At 39.4% G+C, this 22,885-nt stretch overlaps 1 pseudogene; it reads left to right on the top strand.

Moving 5' to 3' along the window:
- The first annotated feature begins 403 nt into the window (after positions 1-403).
- Positions 404-22,878, top strand: LOC134202226 (alpha-2B adrenergic receptor-like; annotated as a pseudogene).
- Positions 22,879-22,885: the final 7 nt, after the last annotated feature.

Here is a 22,885-nt window from a genome sequence, read left to right as displayed (position 1 = left end):
GTTTCTATCAAAATTTAGCTTTTGAGTGAACAGGAAATTATGGCCTTTCTGGTACAACTTTGTTGTACGAGAAAGCGCAAAAAGATTTTTCTAGACGTGAATTCTCCCAAAATGTTTGCTTTGGTAATGTAATTTTCAGTGCGTACATATTTACATTCTGCATCAAGATATCACAATTGTTGCATAGTGTGAGGTGTAATCGTTTTAATTGCAAAGAATAACTTCGTACTTTGTGGATTTTGTTATGCGTGTATATCAATACTGCATTATATGAATAATGGAATAATTTTAAAGCGTAGTTTTTTGGCAAGCGGTTGTTCAAGTGTACACATGTGTTTTTGGATGTTTGTGTAATGTATTGCTTTGCAATATCCACAATCTGGATCTGTAGATATAATTATGTTGCCTGGTTAAAAAGTGAGGCTGTTCAATTTGATTAAATCTGATGAGTAACGTAAAAATATTGTTTCGTGGTAAGAATTGGTACTATGAATGGATTATGCAATCGCAATGATAGATCTGTTAGATGGTTTAAATGGCTATTACTCGGAAGAACTTAAAGTTTTCTCTAATTGATGATTGTAGGTATATAATGACTTGTAGATGCTTGTCTTTTGTTAAAAATTTAAATTATCGCCAATAACTCTCTTGAAAAGCCAATAGCCAGTCGAGTGGAATTTTGCCGAATGTTTTTAAAATCAAGTTTCTCTTGATTTACTTAAAGGTTGATTTCTGTACTACCTTATATTTGTTCATAATGGTTTCTATTATCTGTCGTACTAGAATAGAAGTTTCCAGCCAACTTCTTTGTGGCGATTTCAGTATGATTAAAGGTATTTTTGAAGTCGATATTTTTTTATTCCTTCTTGGATTCCAAACATTCTTTTTGTAAATTGATTTTTTAAAATACCTGTTTGACTTTCCATTTTATTGATTATGTCTGTTATTTCGTGTAATTTTAAATTTTCTTCTTTTCTCATTGAATCCAATTGATCTTCGAAATCGTCGCCTCCAAATAGTAAATCTTTCATGAATCCAAAAATGCCTTTACTTCTTTTATTTCGAATGTCTCTTTCGCTAAATGTTTGAATATCAAAAGGGCGTTCTTACATTGTTCCTCGATATGTATAGTAATTTCAGATAAAACATTATCTTGTATTAATTGACCTATTCTTGATAAGGCGTCTGATAGATTTTTATGAATGTTGTTTATATTTTCTATGTCCACAGAAGGTAAGGATATTTTGTATCCAATTCTTTAGTTGTCCATGTAACTCGTTTTACCATACAATTTCCCTTCTTTATGATGAAAGATAAGACTGTCTTTGCCATTGCTTTTATATCAAATGTACTTACAGTAGTTAAGAGTAATATGATTGATACAGTACATGTAGCAACATTTTTACGGCAAACAGATGAAGTTTAGCATAGGTACACGGTCTAATCCTTTTTTCGTTTAATCTTAGAGTGGTTCACTATTTTAGATCGATCTGACGAAGTTCTTTAATTCCGCTTATATCTAGTTTTGGTCTTACCCCAGTCTGGAAAAGTTGTCGTCCGCCAATTTTACGTTTCTCAGCTGGTCTGTCTTCACCTTTGGCCACCGCCATTTACGATAAGATGGCTTCAGACTTCGACAAGCTAGAAGCTGTTTGCTGGGTTTGTGTAGTGTTGATCCTTGGTTGAGTTCCTCCTCGGTTTATACTCCAGAACTATATCTTGGTGGCAACTCTGCAGTCGCTGTAGATTTCCTTTCACTGTCCCGATGTCTGCTGCTCTTACTTGGGCTTGGCCCGGAAGTCCGGGTATGTCCGAATTATTCGCGGCCTTTCAACCATTTCCCTGATGGTACCCCTTTATCGTCAGTAATAATTACTACATCGTTGACCGGATTGGGACTGCTTCTTCAGTCCATTTCGTTGTGCGAATTAGAGTTGGAAGATACTCTTCCTTTAACGAATTCCCAGAATAGTTTCCTGCATGAATGGCTTGCAATCCATTGGAGCCCTAGAGAGGTCGCACCTGATGGGTGGGTGGGGATGGGTATTCCCTGCTCTCCACCAATTAACATGTGAAAGGGTGTCCGCATTGGGGTTGTTGTCGTCAATGGTTTCTAGCGGATATTAGGTTAAGCATTGAGTTCAACGTAAATTCTTTATAAGATGAGTCCTGCTCTGAGAACTTCAGTGCCCGTCAAAGTTTACTATTTTAAATATATCCTGTAGTGACAGTTTGATACATCAGAACACTCGCTCCCACCGCACTCTCCAAATGCGGTGCGGCGGTGGGGTTGAACATACCATTGGAGTTCTAGCGCGGCGGCTTTTCCGCTTTCCATGTGTGAGTTGGATTTTGTTTGCCCATGCTTGTAGCTTCCACGGATTTTAGCTTGAGCTCCCTATGAAGTTTGTTCTGTTGTCGCGCTATACATGTGTGTTACTTTTCCCTGATGATTTTGAAAATTGTTGAAATACATAAGTTGTTGTCGGTGTCAAAGTTTTTTCGCCATTTCCAGGTGTACTGCTGCCATACAGGTGCGAACAATATTGCTCCCCTGTATCTTTTTCCAGTTGATCGATGGACACGTACTTCGAACGGTCCAAAGTAATCCACTCCAGTGTGTGACTTGAATGGATATAGATGTAATGGCTTAATCCCAACTCAGGTAATGGAGCCATCATCGGTGGTTTTGGCGTGGCTCTCATCAATTATACATTTCTGTGGCAGTATGTTTTAACGTTTTTCAGTACTGAACGTCACCAGATGATCCAATATTTTGTTTGAAGAGCTCTTATTACTGTTTCGTCCCTGTGGTATAGGTATTTTGCATGGAACGATTTGGTAAAACTCATGTGTTATGTGGTGTTTTTGCGGTAGGGATTATGAGTCTTCAGAGCGGCCAATGGTAGAATGGTTGTATTCCCTAAGCGCCCATCCGAACGCATAACACCTAAATAGTCGAAGTTTTTTGGATTGAGACTTGATAGCTTCCCACTTTTCGCTCTCAATTTGTTCATAAAGCTTCAATATTAGATCAGCCGCCTGCCTGGGGAACATATCCACATTGAGCTTTTTCGATATGGCACGATTGTACGATTTCATGATCTTTCATCGTAATTGCCTTTTGAAAAAATATGCTTGGTCTTGCAGCCAATCAACGAACTTTTTTCAAAATACATGTGTGTAGTACATGAGCTCACCAGTCTGAATATCGGTTTTTCCTGTATTAGGTCCGGACATGTATTTCTTGAGTATGCAGTGCTACTATCGCTCGTTGTCTTCTTTAGTTTCCAGCTACCACCTTCGGAAGTTGGTCACTTTTCTTCCGGAAAATGCAAAATTCAAGATCCACGCTTAACCATATTGACTTTCTTTTAGTTTCCTTAGATTGCCCTCATCATCTGCAGGGTTCTGTGTAGAGGGTACCCATCGCCATCATTGTTCGGCTGGTGGTAGTGTCCAAAATTTCGCCCAATTCGGTGGGCCACAAATTGTTTGTACTCTCAAGTGATCTGACCGAATCTACGCTAACACTGTCTGCGGAGTCTGTCAAAAGCCACTCTTGGCACCGGAATCCTTTAGTCTTCGAGTATGCATTTGCCATCTTGTTCCTGAGGAGAACTGCTGCTTGCAGTTCCAGGCGAGGTATAGACAATACATGTTTAATTAGCGTTACTCGGGCCTTTTGCTGTACCTTTGAATGTCCACCACTTTTTGAATACAGGATGCGTTGAAAACGCATTCTCACTTGCATCTACAAAAAGTATGAAGTTCAGAAGTGAGAAACCTGTTTTACTGATTCTGAAAACTTTCTTAAAGTATTTTGGTGTTTATAGTTTTCATAGTATGCAACCTTAGCTTTTGCCATTTTTTTAGTATATTATGAGGCACTACATCTCGCCCCAATCCATGGATTCTTTGTGTAAGTCTTGTAGTATAATCTTCCCTGGGACTGTTTTTATTACGCATATCGGTCCAAGAGGGTCATCTATGTTCATAATAAATGATAATATTTCTCTTTTGTGGGAGCTTTGGCTGCTGTCCATAATTTTGTTATCCTTCTGCAATCTTGTAGGCTTAGATTATCCAGTTTGCGTGTTCCAGCATATGTTCTGTTACTTTTCTGTGTTTGTGAATCCTTATCCCGTATATCCTTAATCTGCACTTCTTGAATACGATATTCTGGCAGAGCTTGTAATACTGCTTCTTTGTTAGATATGAAATTTTCTTAGTAAAAATCCGCTGTTGTCATGCATCCTTATAACATCATTTTACAACTTGTTTTGCTTGGTATATTGTTAGCAGGAAGCTTATCGAGATAATCATCCATGTAGTGCCTGCTTTACAATGCGCCATGTCTGCTGCTATTGGATCAATGTGGCGCGCAATCATATGGCGTTATAATTTTCGCATTGCTTGTGCGTGATGCGGGTGAGCAAGTTGATCCAAATATCAGCACCGCATAGTGTGTGATTTATCCCTGTTTTCACTGTAATCTTGCCACTTAGGAATCGCAAGGCACTCTGGTCTGTGGTCTTATATTACCTAGTGAAAACATCTCCCTTTGATGTACTCCACAGAACAGCGAGATATTTCCTTCCCTGAGATCGCAAATAAGATTCCGAACAGGGAATAGAAGCCAGTCCCTGGCCCGGTAACAAAGTTGCGTTGAGCGTTTAATGTTTTTCACTTCCAGCCTTTGGCATCAAATGCACTAACCTGGGGTTGCTTTACTTTGGTTCACTTCATGATGAAATGTAGTAAATAATATAATTTTCAGTTAATGTCATTAGTTCCATTAGCCAACTTCCTAGCGTAACCTTTGTCTACGTAATCTCAGATATTGTTAATGGCCCATTCCTTCAGCTTGGGGTTTGCTGTTAAGCTTTTTTCTCTCAGTTATTAAACGTCTTTTAGCACCTTCTGTTAGCTGTCTGGAAAGTTGGAATTTGTCAGTTTTCCACAACAAACCTACTCGTATCTTTTCCCAGCTGAACTTAAGTGTCTTTTCAATAATTTGTTCTGCTCTTTCCGTATCCCTTTGATTGGGGTATCATCAACTACTTTGACTCCAAAGTTTTCGGTATCGAAATGATTTTTCATCATGTTTCGCATCTCTTGGTCTTCTTGTAGCCATGACGTAGTCCCAAAGTGACTTTTTCAACTAGATTTCCAAACACGATCCATCCCCAATTTTCGTTTTATTGCCATATAGGTTCCTTCTGCTCCCCATAAGTCGTTCCAGTGGTAGTAAAAGATGCGAGTGCTCCAGTCCGATCAATGGTGTTGGTATAACTGACTCGTAAATTAGTGATCGGTAAACTCTTAGATGTGGAAAGTCTTTCTTCACGGTTTTGTGTCCAAGTGCTTGTATAGGAAGCTGCAAATTTTCGATTGTTCTGACGCCCTTTTAAAGAGAATCTCAGTTGGAGGGAACGGTAATGGATACCGTACTAGTCTGGTTTGGGAGTTTCCATACTTGCTCCATATGTCCATGTAAGCGTTGGCAAGAAGGTACCTCTCCTTTTAAGCCTAATTCGTTACAATTTCTTCTTCCATTAGAGTTGATGATGAACCCGGTAATCCAAAAATGCAAATGTCTTTACTTCGATGTTTCCCATTCTTCATTGTGATAGGTATAATTTGGTAGTATATGTTATTTCTTTTTGATATCTGGTGGTAGTTGTGTTCTCCTTGATGAGAAACTTATTCCGGGAGGTGGGTTCGTCTTCCTTTGAGGGTTTTGATTTCTTTTCCTTTTTGTTCTCGTCATTTTTTCCTCAGCAGAATTTTTTGGTTTTATGGGGGAGCTTTTTGATGCACATCCATCAATCCTACATTTCTTTCACTTTCGAGTGCAGGCTCCTTTCACTTGGTGAGGTTGTCCCAAGGCAACCTTGGAAACACATTTTGTTTTCTGGTTTGCCAAGATTTTCTACGAGAGCCTCTGATGCTCATTTTTTGAATTTTTCACATTCAAAATATTTGTGTTTTCTCTGCACACAGTTACCGGAAGCATTTCTAAATTTTTGCTCTCGTTATCGTGGACATTCACCTGGTTTTCCTCTCTCCGGGTTATTGTTTGTTGGATTCCAGCAGCCGTAATGTTTGCAAAGTTTAGGCTTGATCCAATCATTCCAGGTTCTTCTAGCGTTTTATATTTGGATGTACGTTTGTTCAATTCTTCCGCCCATTTTATTTGTATATTATAGGGCAGCTTCTGGATTATTGAGTCGGACGCCAGTCGATGGTCATTCAGATATTCTGGTCGGTCTATAATTATTATATTGCTCACAAGGTTATTCGGAGATTGTCTTTGATATCCTCCAACCATTGGTGTGTTTTTATGGCGTTTCTTTTTCGAACTTTAAAGAGATTATCTTCAGAAGTTCGTTTGTATATCAATTCCGGTCTTCCACATATATTTCTTCCAACTGGTCAATTATCTTCGGAACATTTTCCGGGTCGATCATCAGTTGGCTTTACGGTTTTTTCTGGCACCTCCCACGTAGTACCTTCTGCAGGCGGTTTAAATTTTCTAGGTTCGTGAACGCTCCTACTGCCGTAGTTCCACGAACTGCTTTCTAAATTCGTTCGCCAATCCTTGGCCGATCCGTTGTCGAACTTCTTTGGCAAGTCTGCTAGAGCTTGCCTTTTTAAATAAACTGTCCAATCCCTTGGTTGGACCCAGTCGCCCATGGTTTGACTTGTTCCAGGTGCTGATCATTTTTTAATCCCTTGTATGGATTTCTACGAGAGCTCTCCAGTGGTATTTCAGCTGGGCTGCATTTTTCATTTCCTCAGTTGTGTTGGCCTGGTCCTGTCTGAGGATTTTGCCGTTGCTTTTTAGCGTCTCCTAACTAGAGCTTCCAAATTTTTTATTTTTTCTTCTTGTTCGGAACATTTCTTCTGCACACCCATGGCTCGTCGTTCCTTTGGTGCGCGTTTCAGGCCGACACATGCTCAGAGAAACGCAGCGCGGTCGCACTCCGCACACCGGATTCCACCAGGGCCGTTTCTTGCCATCTTCCTTGGTACATACATTCGCAGTGGCTATTCTGTTGTTCATTACGAACTCAATCTTAGACATTTTTCTCGTTGTCCAAACACTTGTTAAAAAACACTTGTTCAACACTTTTACACTTAGCGCACAGTGTACTGTATTTCCGCAGACGACACGAACTCTTACGCGATCTCGATTCCAGCACTTTCCTTCTCTGTGGAGCTTTCAACCAATGTTACGCGCGCGAATTGGCCTCCCCAAGCGAAGGTCCAGGGTGAACGAGACTTTCCTTTACAGACGCAACGGGTATTAGTAAAAAAGACTTCAGCCGAAGCGGAATCCAACTCTAATAGATTTTGCACTCGGGATTCTCTGATCCTTAAGCTAGTTGAAGTCTCAAAGGAAAAGCAATCTGTAGCTATTCATACCACATCGGGAGTCCTGCGCAAGGCTCTCGATTTAGGTCCGCTATTGTTTATTTTGTTTGCAAAAATCGACTTGTCCTTCATTCTAGAAACATCTAAAAGCTATTGATTTACGCTGACGATATGAAACTTTTATTGAGATCAAAGACGCTGAAGTACATGAACAACATTCAGTTTACACGAGATCCAGATATTTCACAACTGGTCTATAAAAAGTTTGCATACAGCTCAATCATAAAGAAATGTAAAACTTAATTACTATAAGCAGAAAAAACAAAATATTCCAAATATGACAACTCACTAGGTAGCCGTGCAAAAGGTAACAGGATGTGATAGAGTTAGGGATCTTTGGCATAATTATAGACTCTAAGCTTACGTTCATTGACCATTATAATACTATTATAAACAAAGCTAATAATATGTTAGGATCTTACACAAAGGGTTTGGCTACAACTTCCACGATTCCAACTATAAAAACATTATATATTGCTTATGGTGTCAGATCGATACTTGAATTGTCATGCAGAGCATAGCTTTGGTCACCTTACAGTCACGTCACGCATGAAGCAAAAAGAATTATTGAGTCGGCTACAAAAAGCAATTTTCATTATATGCACTACGCAAGTTAGGTGGACTCCAACTTCCACTCCTGTCTTTATAAAAGCTAATCGATGCATGCTAAGTAGGTATACAAACAATGAAGGAACGACGGGGAATATGCGATGCCATCTTTCATTTAATGATGTTATCCTCGAAACAATGTCGACTCAGAGGCAACATTATCTAAATTAAATTTTATATCCCACAAAGATCCTTTGCAGGAAATCGAACTTTATTTTGCCTGTAGAAGTCATCGTAACAAACTATTAGCGCGAAATTCGGAACCTATAAATCAAATGGATGGTTGCTTGAGTAATAAACATTGCATGCCATGCTATTGATTTCACTACATCTTAAGACTAAATTGAAACAATACTTGCGTACTCAGTAAAATGCTTGATGTGTATAATTTTCATATCGGATAAAAAAAGTAGTTTAGTATTTTTATGTAATGGAGAACTGTATTATAAGATTAAATCTGTGACTCAAACGGTCATACAAACATGATTGACGACAATAACAACAAATAAACATTATGGGCGAACTTTTTCAGAAACTGTTATAGGGGAAACTGGACCAATTGACGGTGATTCCCTGGGGGACACATGATCTCCCTCATGTTTTCTCGAAACTAATCAGCATTTTTTATACCACTGATATGTGTAAAACAGATCCATTTAGACATGATAATTAAATCTGAGTAACATTTGACATGTTAGTGTTCCTTTTATGCATAAGGGTTTTAAACATATATTTATCAGCGTTCTCAAATTACTTTTTATGCAAAGGTAAAACGTTTAATAACTTTTGAATATATCCAATTCAAACGTGTCAAAATTTTATATCGGACGTAGTTTTATTTATTGCAGAATTTGAATAAGCTAATTAAATTGGATAATTGCTCACTTTCACGCTGAATGGAGAAATAAATTAAGATAAATACATGTTGCACACGCTATTATTTTGCACTGACGAAAATGGGCTTCAATATGGTAAATCTTAAATTGAAATGGTATAATTCTCATTTACTTTACTTTGATCTAATCTTACTAAAAAATCATGCTGCTGCAGAATACAAACAGATTCCATGTTATCGTGCCACATTATTGTAGGTGGCTCGACAGACTCTGAAGTGAGAGATAAACCTGTTTTGGAGAATTTGTGATGTCATGTCCATCAAATTATTACATTTATTACGTGACACAGAGAATAATTATTTGATGCACTCACCCAAGCTAATTGAGCTAAATGTGGTCATGTAACTTTTATTCTAATGCTGAAGTTTTCCTATTGAGAGCATTCCAAATGGAGTGCTATAATGCATTTTTATGCAACCATTTGAGTTGAATAATGTTCATTAAAGCAACCCATTTCATTGGTAAGGTATGAAAAGTATAGGGCCGTCTCGAAATCGCTAACTATAAACCATAGGCTATTAATGGATCAGGAATTGCAAAAAATGTTGTTCAATTCGAGAATAAAAATACTTGCCTTACTTGATACCAACAATATTTAATTTTTGGACAACTGTTTTTACGTTAGACTATAAAGAATTGTTAGGATTTGAAAATAAACCAATTTGGCCTTTTTATCAGACTTGAAAGAATCTAAATATGTTTAGCTCATAATGGGATCAATTCCCCCCGATATGGGATGGGGATCAAGTCTCCCGCTAGTTTTGAAAATGCCACATTTTCTATCTTTTGGAAAAATCGATTTTTTGATAACTTTCATGAAAATGCCATTTCTACCAACTATGATGCTTTTGAATACTCTAATTAAATTGTTCACATCAAGTCCATCTTGAATCGTAAACATTTAACCTTCCGGGACTCGCTTTCCCACCCTGGATCGCTTATCGTGTCCCGCTTCGTGTTGTGAATGAGAAGCGTGCTTTTTTCGAACCTGTTGTACTTTTTTACAACGGCGCGAGTCCCCGAAGTTTAAGTATTTTTACATCGAGAACATCCGAACAACAAAAAGTGGGGATCATAAAAAGTGTCCAGCCTTTCTTACGCCATATCACTCACTGATATTGACTACATGCAATCATGGTTAGAGCTAGTGAGTAGTAAAAATTCTTCTTTATTTAGTCATTTTTTGTTCTACAATAATTTTTTTACATGTACAGTGATCGGGCCGGCTTGGCTCTCCAACTTCTGATTTGATTTTTTACTTATATTGCGTTATTAGTATTTAAAATATAATATATCAAGAAAGCCTTAGGAGGCGCTTGGCCAGTAGCTCGGCCTATCTATGTGCCCATTCCGCAGTCGTGCCATTGAGGATACCAATTGTACAGTCCCCAGGCGGAACATGTTTAGGGAATTTAGAGCGGGGAAAATGATGACCTGCGTCATCGCCGCGTTGATACAGATCTTCCAGCTGGTGAGGTACTCTTGTCAGGGGCAATTCCAGGCCTCGTTGGTGTTTCTTTGCTAGCTAGCGCCTGATCACTCTACTCGTTGTAGAATTGATGGAGGTGTCATCTGGGAACAGAGACAGGAATGCCGCCCTCTGGAGGCGTTCTGGTATGTCGGAGGTGAACAGGATTGAAAAGCAGGGCCTGAGGATACTGCCCTAGGGGACGCCTGCGACGATGTTGTGCGCATTGGAACTCGCTCCGCTGATTGAGACCCGAAATGTCCTTGCCGACAGGTAATTGTTGATGATTTTCACCAGGTCACGGTGTCTCTATGGGGAGATATTATTTTTCAAAAATCAGTATCTATCTCTGAAACACTAATTACATGCGAAAGTATAGGCCTCTTTCATATAATGGGTAACTAAAATGTTATATCGGGGGACCTAGAACAATTTTTTTTCACTAATTTTGGTGCAAACTCCATAGAAATCTCAAATGATAGTCGATTTAATCCCCCAAAAATGTATGAAAAAAGACCCCGGATAGATCATTTTGAAAATGCACCTATACGTGAAAGAGGAAATCCTATACCTTCGTGTAGTGAGAATTTTAGAGATACTGATTTATTGAAAATAAGCCTCTTCAGACAAACACACCGTGAGGTAGCTGGGAAGATTGTAGCGTTGTAGTTTGTACACCAGGCCATCATGTCATACATTGTCAAATTCCTTCTCGACATCGAGTAAGGCCATGGCGGATGTTTTTGAGACAAATTTGTTCCTTCTGAGGACGTTGGTAACTCGAGTCAGTTGATGTACAGTTGACCGATCGCGTCGGAAACCAAACTGTTCCTCGAGCAAGATGTTGAGATTTTCGGCAGACTCAAGTAACCAGTGATGAATAGCTTTTTCGAATAGCTGGGATAATCCTGAGATGAGGTTGATAAGACGATAACTTTTTGGGAGAGGATCTTTTCCCTGGCTTCCGGATGGGGATGACTTTCGCTGACTTCAGGACGATGGGAAGTAGTTGAGCCGGAGACACTTATTAAAGATCAGCGAGAGGTGCTCAAAGAACGGAGCACTCATGTGTTTAAGCTCGAGATTCAGGATCAGGCTTGTAAAATGTCATCTGCATGTTATTTGACTAATTTGTTCATAACTTTCTTCAGAAGCCAAATTTATTCCACAATTTTAGATGTACTCATAACGCTTGAGTAGGGCTATATTTTGTCCGTACATTACTCTAAATATTACATATGAGGCAGGATAGTGAAAGCTCAAAATGTCACGTGTCATGTGACATAATGTCATTTGAATGACATTTTGCCTCCCACGCCTCAGATTACATATTTACAGCAATGTCTTGTTAAGCATGTCTTGTTAGGCACATTTAAGCGCTATAAGTTCGTCATACCTCAGGAATGATGGCTACCTTTAGAAAAAAGTTCTGGGAAAATTATACAACCGAATGCAAATGACATTTCACAACACTGTTCAGGATGCTGTCGAAGCCTGGGGCCTTCATGCTCTTCGATGATTTGATATAGGCCGTCAATTCAACAGCTGAGATCTCCAACTCCTACGAGAATTCGTTGGGAAACAAATGAATGTTGTTAGCATGCTCGTTGACAGCTGCTTCGTGTGAACTGACGATGTTCTGCCCAAGATTGTGTGAGCTGAATTTTAGAATTTTGGTCATTTCCCAGAACGGCTTAGCATAATCTGGGAGAGTGCGAGTGTTATTCGAGAAATCGTTAGTTTTTAGGTCCACCATTCTGGCCAGGATAATTGTTGTGATTCGATTACAGCGCGTATTAAGCTCAGGCAGTCCAGTACGCTGAAACTTCCTGCGAGTGACATTCCGCAATCGCATGGTGTTGTCGACGTCCGGCGTCTTCGGACGCACCTCGTAATCGATGGTGTTGTCGACGCACTGCTGGAACCGCTGCCAGTTCACTCGATGATAGTTTCGCCGGGTTAGCTCGTGCCGATTCACTGAAGTTCCAACTTCCGCCACCACCGGATAGTGGTCCGAGCTGAGCTCCTGGAAGACGACCGGCTGGGAGACGTGATCGTGCATGTTCGTGATGAAGATGTCGAGCGTTGCATGGGCCGTGTCAGCCAGGTAGGGCTTTCAGGGCTCAGGATGGTGTAGTGGCCCTCTTGTTTATCTTTTGACCAGACGATTCCGTTCCGGTTTGAGATGGTGTTTCCCCAGGATTGATGCTTTGCGTTCAGGTCTCAGGTTCAGGTGGTGACTTCCAGTCCAACGGCTTCTATTATTTTGAGCAAGGCGCAAGGCGATTGCCACTCCTTCCCCTCTGGAGCTTGTTCGATCGAACCTCACCAGCCTAAAACTCGGAATCGTTGCACTTACCTCGGGCTTCAGGTGGGTTTCGGTGATGAAAGCCGCGTCAATCTCCTTCTCCTGAAGGAAATCGCTGAGCTCGACGATTTTGCTCTTGAGCGAGCAAGCGTTCCAATTTGCCAGACCCAACCTAGTAGCCATTTTCAATGACGAAAAGGCCCAGAGCACGGTATACAGATGTGCGAAGATAGCAGTGACGTCACATGTTTACATTCAAACTGAATGTTTACATACGTGATGAGCCTCCCTTGTTTTTTGTATGCTGTGGCCCAGAGTGTAGATCTGGTCGAAACGGGATTTGCAGCTTTGAAGCCGAGTCGCAAATTGGCTGAATATTGGAGCCTGCTGCTCTGGGGTGTAAAGCGGAGCGGAATCTTCCGGGGTAGAGGATGCTCATCTTGATGTCGGCGGAATCCAGGAGAGGTGAGCTGGGGCCATTCGCTGGAGGATGGAGCCGGCGGTGCTGGAGCTTGAACCGACGCAGCTGCTGCTGTCAACCACTTGTGCGGTTGTAACGGTGGGAGGACTGGAGCCGCTCGACGGGGAGCCGCGTTGGCCGGATAGTTAACCACGTTGACTATGGGAGCACGGTTCTTCTTCGGAAGGTTTCTAGTGGAAGCCTTCTTCCGGATTTCCAGGAACTTGGCTCGCTTCGGGCAGCCCTTTGTGGTGGCCCGATGTTTGTCGCCACAGTTGGCGCACTTGGGATCGGCCACCTCCATCTTGTCGCACTCGTCAGTTTGGTGGGGTTCACCACACTTGTTGCAGCGCGGCTTCATGCGGCAGTTTTTGATTCCGTGCCCGAAGTTGAAGCAGTTGGTGCACTGCGTAAGGTCGCGGTGCACTGGGCGAGCTACCAGGCCCTAGAACATCAATCCTTCATTAAAATAAAAAATATCAAAATCCTTACCACTTCTCATGGTCTATGAGTTCTAACTCTGTACGCATATCACTCACTGATCTTGGTCAGTGACGCACCAATCCGATTGAGGATTGGATTTTCTCACAACTGATGCAACCGGATCAAACGTCCACAAGCCATCTGTGACGCACCATCCAGCTCAAGGATTGGATTTTCTTTCAACTGATCCAACCGGATCAAATGTTCACAAGATTTCTGTGACGTGTCCACCCATTCAAGCATTAGATTTTTTTCTAAACTGATCCAACCGAATCAAACGTGATGGATTTTCTCTCTGCCGATGTCATAATTTAAACAAAACCTTCTTCAAATATATGGCGCGTTCTCTAACACTAAATTCTCTCCCAGAATCAGCTTAGAGTAATTAAAAGTAATTAAATCAATGATGTGGCAATCGAAAAATTTCAACAATTTGCCTCAACCGTTAAAACGCAATTCACAATATCTTTTTTGCCTTTCTCGTACAACAAAGTTGTACCGAAAGGCTATCATTTCCCTCCTAAATCGAGCTTTTACAGAAGTCTGAGAGACCCATGATGTTATATACCAATCGACTCAGCTCGTCGAACTGAACAAATGTCTGTCTGTCCGTGTGTATGTGTGTGTGTGTGCACACGAAAACCGAAAAATATTAGCCACTTTTTTATATTTTTATAAAGGCAGTATCACGTATCACTACTTGGTGTATTAAGTTGGTTTTTTTTTAATAATATTGGATTACTTTAATGTTTACAACATTTTATTTGATTCATTTGAAAATTTGACATTGTTAGTTTTTTTGAAAGCATCATAATATTCTTCAACAGCTCTGTGTTGTCAGAATTATAAAAAACTCTTCAACAACCCTGTATTGCCTATCGGTGCAAATAAATATCCATCTTCATTTTGATAAGGTACACGGGGCAAGTTGAAATGCGGGTGAGAGTTGAAACGGAAGGTGTAATTTAGATAGGGAATGATCAAATGCTCTGATAATTTTTTCAACAAAACTACTTCAAACGCACCTTCTGACTGCCATTCCTCGGAAGATTGCAGCTGCGAAAGCAATCCCTGCCATTGTTTATTTTTCTCCCTTTGCAAAATCCAAACCAACTGTTTGACGTGACAATGAAACAGGTCTCAAAACGATGCTTGGAAGAGTTTTTTCATCAAATTTTCATTATAGGTAATCCTTCAATGTTGAAGGAGCATAATGATTATGAATAATTTGATGAAAGCCCCGTTTTAATTTTTGTATTTTGATTGTTTAATATTGCTCCGCATGTTCAACTCATCGGGGCAAATAGAAATGCGTGGTGCGGGGCAAGTTGAAACATCGATTCAAAACGGCACCCTCGCAATTAAAAGAAAATTTTTTTTTCAGAAGTCAACATGGTCCGTAAATACATACATTTGAAAAACATAAATTTATAAAAACATGCAAACTTCTGAAAATAAATTTAATAAATTTCCGCCCATTCCGTAATGAATGCAACCCTCTTACAATCTCCACTAAATGAAAAGGGGTCATGTTTGCAGAAACTGACTCTCAGAAAAATAAAACATAGAGTATGTAAACATTTCATTAACTCCACCTTTCACTTTCCAGCTGCCTATTTCTCCAATCGAAGAGTTTATGAGAGATATGATGGCTGGTTAATTAATGTGGATTTATGAAGAAGCCACAACCGAATCATCTGTGTTGAACTGTGTTTATAATTAAAAAAACACAATAATAAAGTATTGAATAGTAATCCGAGTGGTCACCCTCCTGCCCTTCTACCTCCACCCACCGCAATCAATTTGATAAATTTGATCAGCGTAGTGCGTTTTCCAGAATTTGATCTCTTATAATACGCTTGTGACTTTGTTGTACACTGCCCTTATTTGCATAAAAGTCCCATGTCATTTTCTCCGACTTGAGTAATTTGTCGTTGAATTTATCGAAGTTGTTTTACATGGAAAAATACAAAAAAAATCTAATAAATTGAAAAAATTGCTATCTTTCAAAAAATTTTACATAATATTCTTTATCTGTATTTATTGCTGTGGGACAATTAAATGGACCATACTTAAGTTTATTTTTTGTGTAAAATAGTACCTATCAAAATCTGGAATGTGATTTTTATGCGAGTAAATATCAAGATGAGACAACAAAAGTGGGAACAAAGCTTACTATTTTATCAAATTTTCTTAAACAGGAGACAATTTTAAGCTATTTTCTGAATTAAATTCTAAATCGTCAAAATCTTACATGAGACTCTTATGCGAATCCTGGTAGTATTATAGGCACCTTTATAACCTTGTGCTTCTTGAATCTCACTGAGTACATACATTTGGTTATTTAAACGGCAAAATTAGCTTATGTCTGAATATAACGCAGTGTTTCAACTTGCCCCGATACGCGGGGCAAGTTGAAACGATGCATAAAAAAAAATAATTGAAATATACAAAATATTTATAAAAAAGTTTGTCAAGGTTGCTTATTTTTTATGTATAGTTTCTGGCCCGAGCTAGCAAACACCGCAAACGGATTCAAAATATATCAAAGGGTGATTTTTTACAGCACTTCGAATTTCAACTTTGAAAAAACCGTTTCAACTTGCCCCGGTGTACCTTAATAGTTAATTTAAAATTAAATTCATTTGGCAATATCATTTTTCAACAGCCCTGTATTGTAAGAATCAGAACAAAATCTTCAACAGTGCTGTATTCAGAAAAATATATTAAGCTCTTTTAGTGGAATGTATTAAACCGTCTAAGACGAATTAAGTACTATCCATTTAATTCCACTAGTTAATTTTCGTTATCTTTGCAGATACGTATTTCGACAACTGTGTGAAGAGGTCGTCTTCAGTGTCTTGTACTTGACTCGACTTACTCCAAGTCGAGTCAAGTACTTATAGTATTACCGACCACAGTTAATGATCGAAATACGTATCTGCAAAGATAACGAAATTAACTAGTGGAATTAAATGGACAGTACTTAATAAATCTTAGAATACTATATTGTCATCACCAGATTTTTTATTTTTATTCATTTTTTCTTTCTTCGGCACCAACACCAAAAAGAAGCAGACACCGTAAAAGTATATAAAATAAAGCCCAAGTAACACGGTTTGTTGTATGAGTGTAAAAATACATCTTTCGAAACATATAGTATGTTACGTTTTGGTATGAAAAGCTGCTTTGATCAGTTTCACGACCCTAACCGCGCAAAAAATTATCGATGTTTATTATTATCGTCTTTATTTAAGAGGTTTTCAGTGTTATCTGTTTCAGATGTAGACTAAATAAATGAAACGAAATTAAGAGGTTTTCAGCCCTTACGGCTGGCTCACCTCTGGAAAAATTATCGATATTTTCAACATCTTTCAGTTGCAACCTTGTTTTTGATTGCACATTCACAAGACTAAACTTAAGTACTAAGGATGTAACCGACTTTTAACATGGTTCTGTCAAATTGAATACCAAAACAAAAATGCTGACCAACACGTTCAAAGAAATAAATTTTATACAAAAAACGAATGAAAACAAACATGCATGAAATGAAGAACACCATTTTAATAATATTAATGAACATATACATATAAATAATAAATGAATCAAATTTGTTTCGAAGTCTCGGTCGAAACATTGAATGCGTTCATTGGCTAACTTTTCATTTTACTTCTCCTAAATTCATGCTCCATTGATTGAAGAAAAATATAAATATGCCAAAGCATAATTTTAAAATTGATATGTAAACAATTTCTTGAATATGCAAAAAAAAACAATATGGCGAGTTGTTGATAAACAACTGGGTTGATGAAGAACGTTTCATAAACATTGCTCTTAAAATATGTTGAAATTACGTTAAATTTCTATCATTGCGGTATATATTCTGACAAAATAAATGTCAAAAAATGAACATGTTATGACATTGTTCGTAAAATCTTCTTGTAGACTTGTTTTATGTTGTGAGAATGTAAAACGAAACATCTCAAAAAACCAAATAAATGTCAAAAATTTGCATGTTATTGGCAAGTTGTGAGAATGTACTATGAAACTTCTTTTCTAATCAAATTGCTGTATGTTTTGCAAAAACCTTATCATAGCTTTCCTTGAACGTAACATGTTTTGTATTTCATATTCCCGACCTTTATTCAACATCATTATTAGATCTTAGTTAATAATGATGTTTCCGGTGTTACTTGGGAGAAACTTACATGAATAAGGCAACATCGAAACTGTGAAAACCCGTATACCAGTGGAAAGGAATCACTCCGGGCAAACACTATTGGTGCGCGTCCTGTTTACTTGACGTTTCGGAAACTGAATGAGACAAAGTATAACATCGATTACTTGGATGCTTATTTGGTCTCACGATGAATGTACATACTCAAGTTATTAACGCATTTGCCCAAAAGTACGCGGCGCTCCCCAAAGGAAACGACGCACCGCGTTTTGCTGCCGCCGTATACTCGATTCTTGTGGGGGAGATAACATTGCGGCGTTTCCTAGGGTGCGGTTGTTCCTTTCGAATGTGGAACGCCGCGTGGAATCTTGTGCAAATGCGCTTTTGGAAACATTACAACAGCCGCGCGGTGTATCGGATTGACAGCACCCTACAATATTCATTCCACATGTTTAGTGAACATCATAACAAAAGATATTTTAGTTACTAGATAAAGATTGTCGCTTCGGTTCCCTTTGTTCTGCTGTCCGAAACATGTGTGGTACATACCTGTCAAATCGTATGGATTTTCCTTCTTTGACATTTAGCTCCCCTATCCTCGCCAGCAAAAGATGTTCCGGACAGCGACGACAGCGACAATCTTTATCTAGTAACTAAAATATCTTTTATCATAACGTTTGCTAGAATATAAGCTAGTACCCCACAGAAACCACGATCAAAGCACATTTTTTTCGTGCGTCAATCGACAAAACCATAAAATGGCCACCGAGCTGAAACACATATCACGAAAACACACTTATGATTAGGGAGCGTAGATGCACCACCGACTTTGCCATTATCGGATTTCATTTTTCTTTTCTTCACTAACAACACTAAAATACCATTTAGGAGAAGAAATATCAGTTCAATCAAAGGTAATTGCCTATTTCCGGGGATTAAACCAGCCGACTTGGACGTTAATTTACAATGTTATGAAAACTCATATGTGAATATGTACGTTATGTGGAAGATATTGATTTGGAAAATGTATTGGAGGTAACCACTTTCCCTTCGATACCAATACACATGTGGAAGTATTGGCTTGAGAAATGGATTGCGAGTGATTTGACTATGCGTCCAATTTGGGAATCTCGAGCTCGTTCAGTAGCCGCTAGGTTGCGAAGGCCGACGGAGGTCCTTCGTAGCTTAGTTGGTTAAAGCACCAGTCTAGCGTACTGTAGGGTCATGGGTTCGAGTCCCATCGAAGGGAAAGTGGTTACCTCCAATACATTTTCCAAATCAATATCTTCCACAAAACGTACATATTCACATATGAGTTTTCATAACAGAAGAAATATATTTTATATTTTTTTTCAATTCTTTTTTGCCTTTCACGTATACTAAGTATACGTAAAGGCTAGAGGATCACTCCAAAACTGAACTTTTGATAGAAAGCTCGGAGACCCATCCAGCTTTTTACGCTAGCCATAAATTAACAAGGGGTGAATCGAATTTGACATTAGCTGTGAACTTAATTCATGATACTATCTTGGTAGCCATGAAATAGATCCTTTATTGCCCTGTCAAATTTGGTAAAAGAGCAAAATAGGTATGTTATTTTTAAAACTAGTTCAAGTCAAGGCTGACTTTATTCTTTTTAGGACTCTGCTAGCCCACAAATACTTCGTATCACAACACAATTGGTCGTATCAGAACACAGTTGAAATTTTTTTTAAGAATTCGGAGAATTCGGGAAGATTGGAATGAAGTCTCGTACGTCCTCGACATGCTCACGAGACATCTTCACATGATCCCATATCGAATGATATGAATGACCATTTCTTTCTTCACAGCTTACCGGAAGGTCGTAAAGCTTACCCTGTATTACCGGCTCTATGTGAGCATGTAAGACTCTCGATTCAATGCGGAATTGGACAGTGCGGAGACGGAAGTGGACTGTGTATTACTTTTTTGATTGCTTGTCTCTCATATCTAAAAATTATTATACACCACGAGATAATAGCACAAATCATAATTAGTTTTAGTATGAAAAGACTCTCAATACTTTTCCCACTTTTTAGCATGAAGCGAATGATCTTTCTTGACTGGTAACTAAACTATTTTAGTCTGGAAGTTACGCCAATATCATTCTATATCGACGAATGCGTATGATGATTTTGTATAGAGGAGTAGGAGTGATGCATATCTTCTTATTATCCCTTTAATACGATTTGTTGGTACATTTATTCTGTATGGAGCTTGAAAAATTTCCAACCGTTATTCCTTCTATAAATATTGCATTAATGCATATTTATATTTAGCTAGGAATTCGAATCATTTTCCCTTTCTACACTTTTTGGCCCGGCAATAGGACATAGGACGATCTATTTAAGTAATTATGAATGAATAGGTTATTCCTTATCTCAGAGGTTTTAGATAATTTGTTTTTTCAGCTTATGTTTTTCAGCATTTGAGCATTCTGTGACCACGAATTGATTAGGGATCTTGAAATAAATTCAGATTTAGATAAAACGCTCTGCCATACTGTTGTTCAATGCGCGAGTCCTCGCACGAAAATCGTGAAAAATATCCAAATGCGTAGGAACTCCAGAAGCGTGTTAAGCATATAACTTTTCCAATTCACTCACTGAACGCTCTGTTCAAGTTCTCTGTAAAGTTATCCTGAATCAGGCACCTAGAAGAAGCAAACCTAGAAAATACTTATGGTCTAAAAGACACAATTTGTTTAAATATGAAACCATGCTTCATGAAAATGAAAATTCCAAACAAACTTATGCCAGTCAAATGTTTTCACTGAAAATTTCAACTAAACATCGATTGCTAAGATCAACTTATACAAATTATGAATTGATGGAAATAACTGAATCTATCTCCCTAAAGTGCAATTTTGACCTCTCTTATGTGCTTTTCTTGTTACTTTTTATGTGTTTCACGAGAAGGCACCATCACCGCTAGATTGATTATTTGTGTTTTTTTATATTATTGTATTGATCTCTACAAACACTTAAATTAATTCTTTTCCTTTTAAGTGTCAATTATTATATTTGCAATTGTGCAATGACTGTTCCTGCGGTCGTCATCGAAATTTCCCAAAACCTCATCCAATAAAATGATCTACAGTGCCGGCTCAAAGTATTTTTCTATCTTAAATAAATGAAGTTTGATACGATCCAACACGATCAATTGCGCTCTTTATTTTACTTGTTAGAAAGATGACAAGAAAACGCAGATTCTAGCGACGTGGAACGCAAAATCGAGGAAAAGTTGAATAAAATTCATATTCCATATCATAGATGAAACATTGAAAATTCTTCATCGAACGCAATTCAGGAATTCAGCAGCACCAAGACACCTTAGGTATATTTGATTGCAGCAACTTCAATATGACTGACTTTAGTTCTATATGAGTTATAGAAACCTAAGTATAACAACTATGTTACTCGGGAGGATGTTCAATGATTGTTCATCCATGCATTCGCTCCGCACGTACAACTTGACGATTCTCATAAAATTTAAAAATTGACTGATCTGATTCAAGTTTTTATTGTTGTGACCAAAATTATTTTCAGGGACAGTACGAAATTCGTGAAAGCTTTTTATAACCTTTACCTACTGCTCGAATCACCTATCTATAACATTTCCATAACATTCCCCTTCCATTCTACTCTCATTTCAGGAAAAAGTCCGTTTGCATGGCGGCAAAACCACCACCACCACTGAAGAAACGGCGCAGTTCAACGTCCGCGTGGATCAACCGACGCAATTCGACAACGCCACCCTCGATAGCGGTGCGCAAACGTTTCAAGAGTCTTCCCTTCGCGTTGGTTCCACCGGAGGGCTTCGACGCCGACATCACAGTCGACGAGTTCTTCCTCCAGGAGGCACTGAAACGTTGCAAAGCAGCCTCGCCCAGACACACCGACGCTGAGGTCACCCCGGCAATGACGGAGAATGACGACAGCAGTCGTAGCTATAGCCGGCGAAAATAGCGAAGGAACGTCGTGGAAGCCGCTGGAGCGGCCACCACCGTGGAAGTGTCCATATTTTGGCGAAAGTTGCAGCAAGCAGCAAGTCGAGGGAATTAGACCTGCCGAGATAAAGATTGTCAAAACCACCTCGAATTTGGCTCAACTCGAACTGATACCCAGATCTACAGCAATATTTCAATCTCCTCGCAGCCTACGAGATCGACTTCGAGTAGTCTGTCAACTCTACCGGCATCGTCCGTGGTGTCTCCAAACAAGAAGAGCAATCACCTGAAAAGTGTGTCGGTGGTGACGTGGGACTCCGTCGGCATCAAAGACGAGGTCCAGTTTCCGGAGGAGCTCGTACATCGCTGCTGCTGACTCCGACGAAGCCAAACGTCGCTAGCGCTTCTTTGCGTCGATCAGCTACGCTAAGGCATCACGCATAACGAAAGTACGCCGTCAATCGTTGTTTCTGGAGCACCAAAGAAGAACAGTTCGTCACCGTGTTCTAATCCAGAGGCAAGCCACCATTCGGTCCCATCACTCGAAACTCTAGCGTCATTTCACGGAATTCCTCGAGGCATGGGCGCATAATTCTCTTGGAACAGAAAGCGACCAAGGTGCTGGGGTGGTGTTCTTCACCTTTGTGATACTGTGGGCTCCGTTCTTCGTGCTGAATCTGCTGCCGAGCGTGTGCAAGGAGTGCGAGGACAGCATCAACCACTGGGTGTTCGAATTCGTTACCTGGCTCGGATACGCCAGTAGCATGGTCAACCCGATTTTCTACGATTTTCAACAAGGCATTCCGGGATGCCTTCAAGAAGGTGCTGCTCTGCCGATATGGAACGAAACCAACGTGGCAACCCAGTAGCTAGCAGCACTGTGCGACTGTTACTCGTACGGTAGCCGTTTAGTGTAGCACAAGGCCAAAGTTTAGGAACGCTTCCCGTTTTACCGAAGTGGGGCTCAATGTTGCACAACTATTTTTCTATCAACGTACCTTTGTAGCGAATTTTACGAAACTTGTGATGTCGTCGTGTGTTAGAGCGGAAAATAAATGTTTACACTGTTAGGGA

This window comes from Armigeres subalbatus, unplaced genomic scaffold (genome assembly GCF_024139115.2).
Source record: "Armigeres subalbatus isolate Guangzhou_Male unplaced genomic scaffold, GZ_Asu_2 Contig110, whole genome shotgun sequence".
In the NCBI taxonomy this organism is placed as follows: Eukaryota; Metazoa; Arthropoda; class Insecta; order Diptera; family Culicidae; genus Armigeres; species Armigeres subalbatus.
The sequence above is the reverse complement of the archived record's forward strand: the minus strand, read 5'-3'. Positions and strand labels throughout refer to the sequence as shown.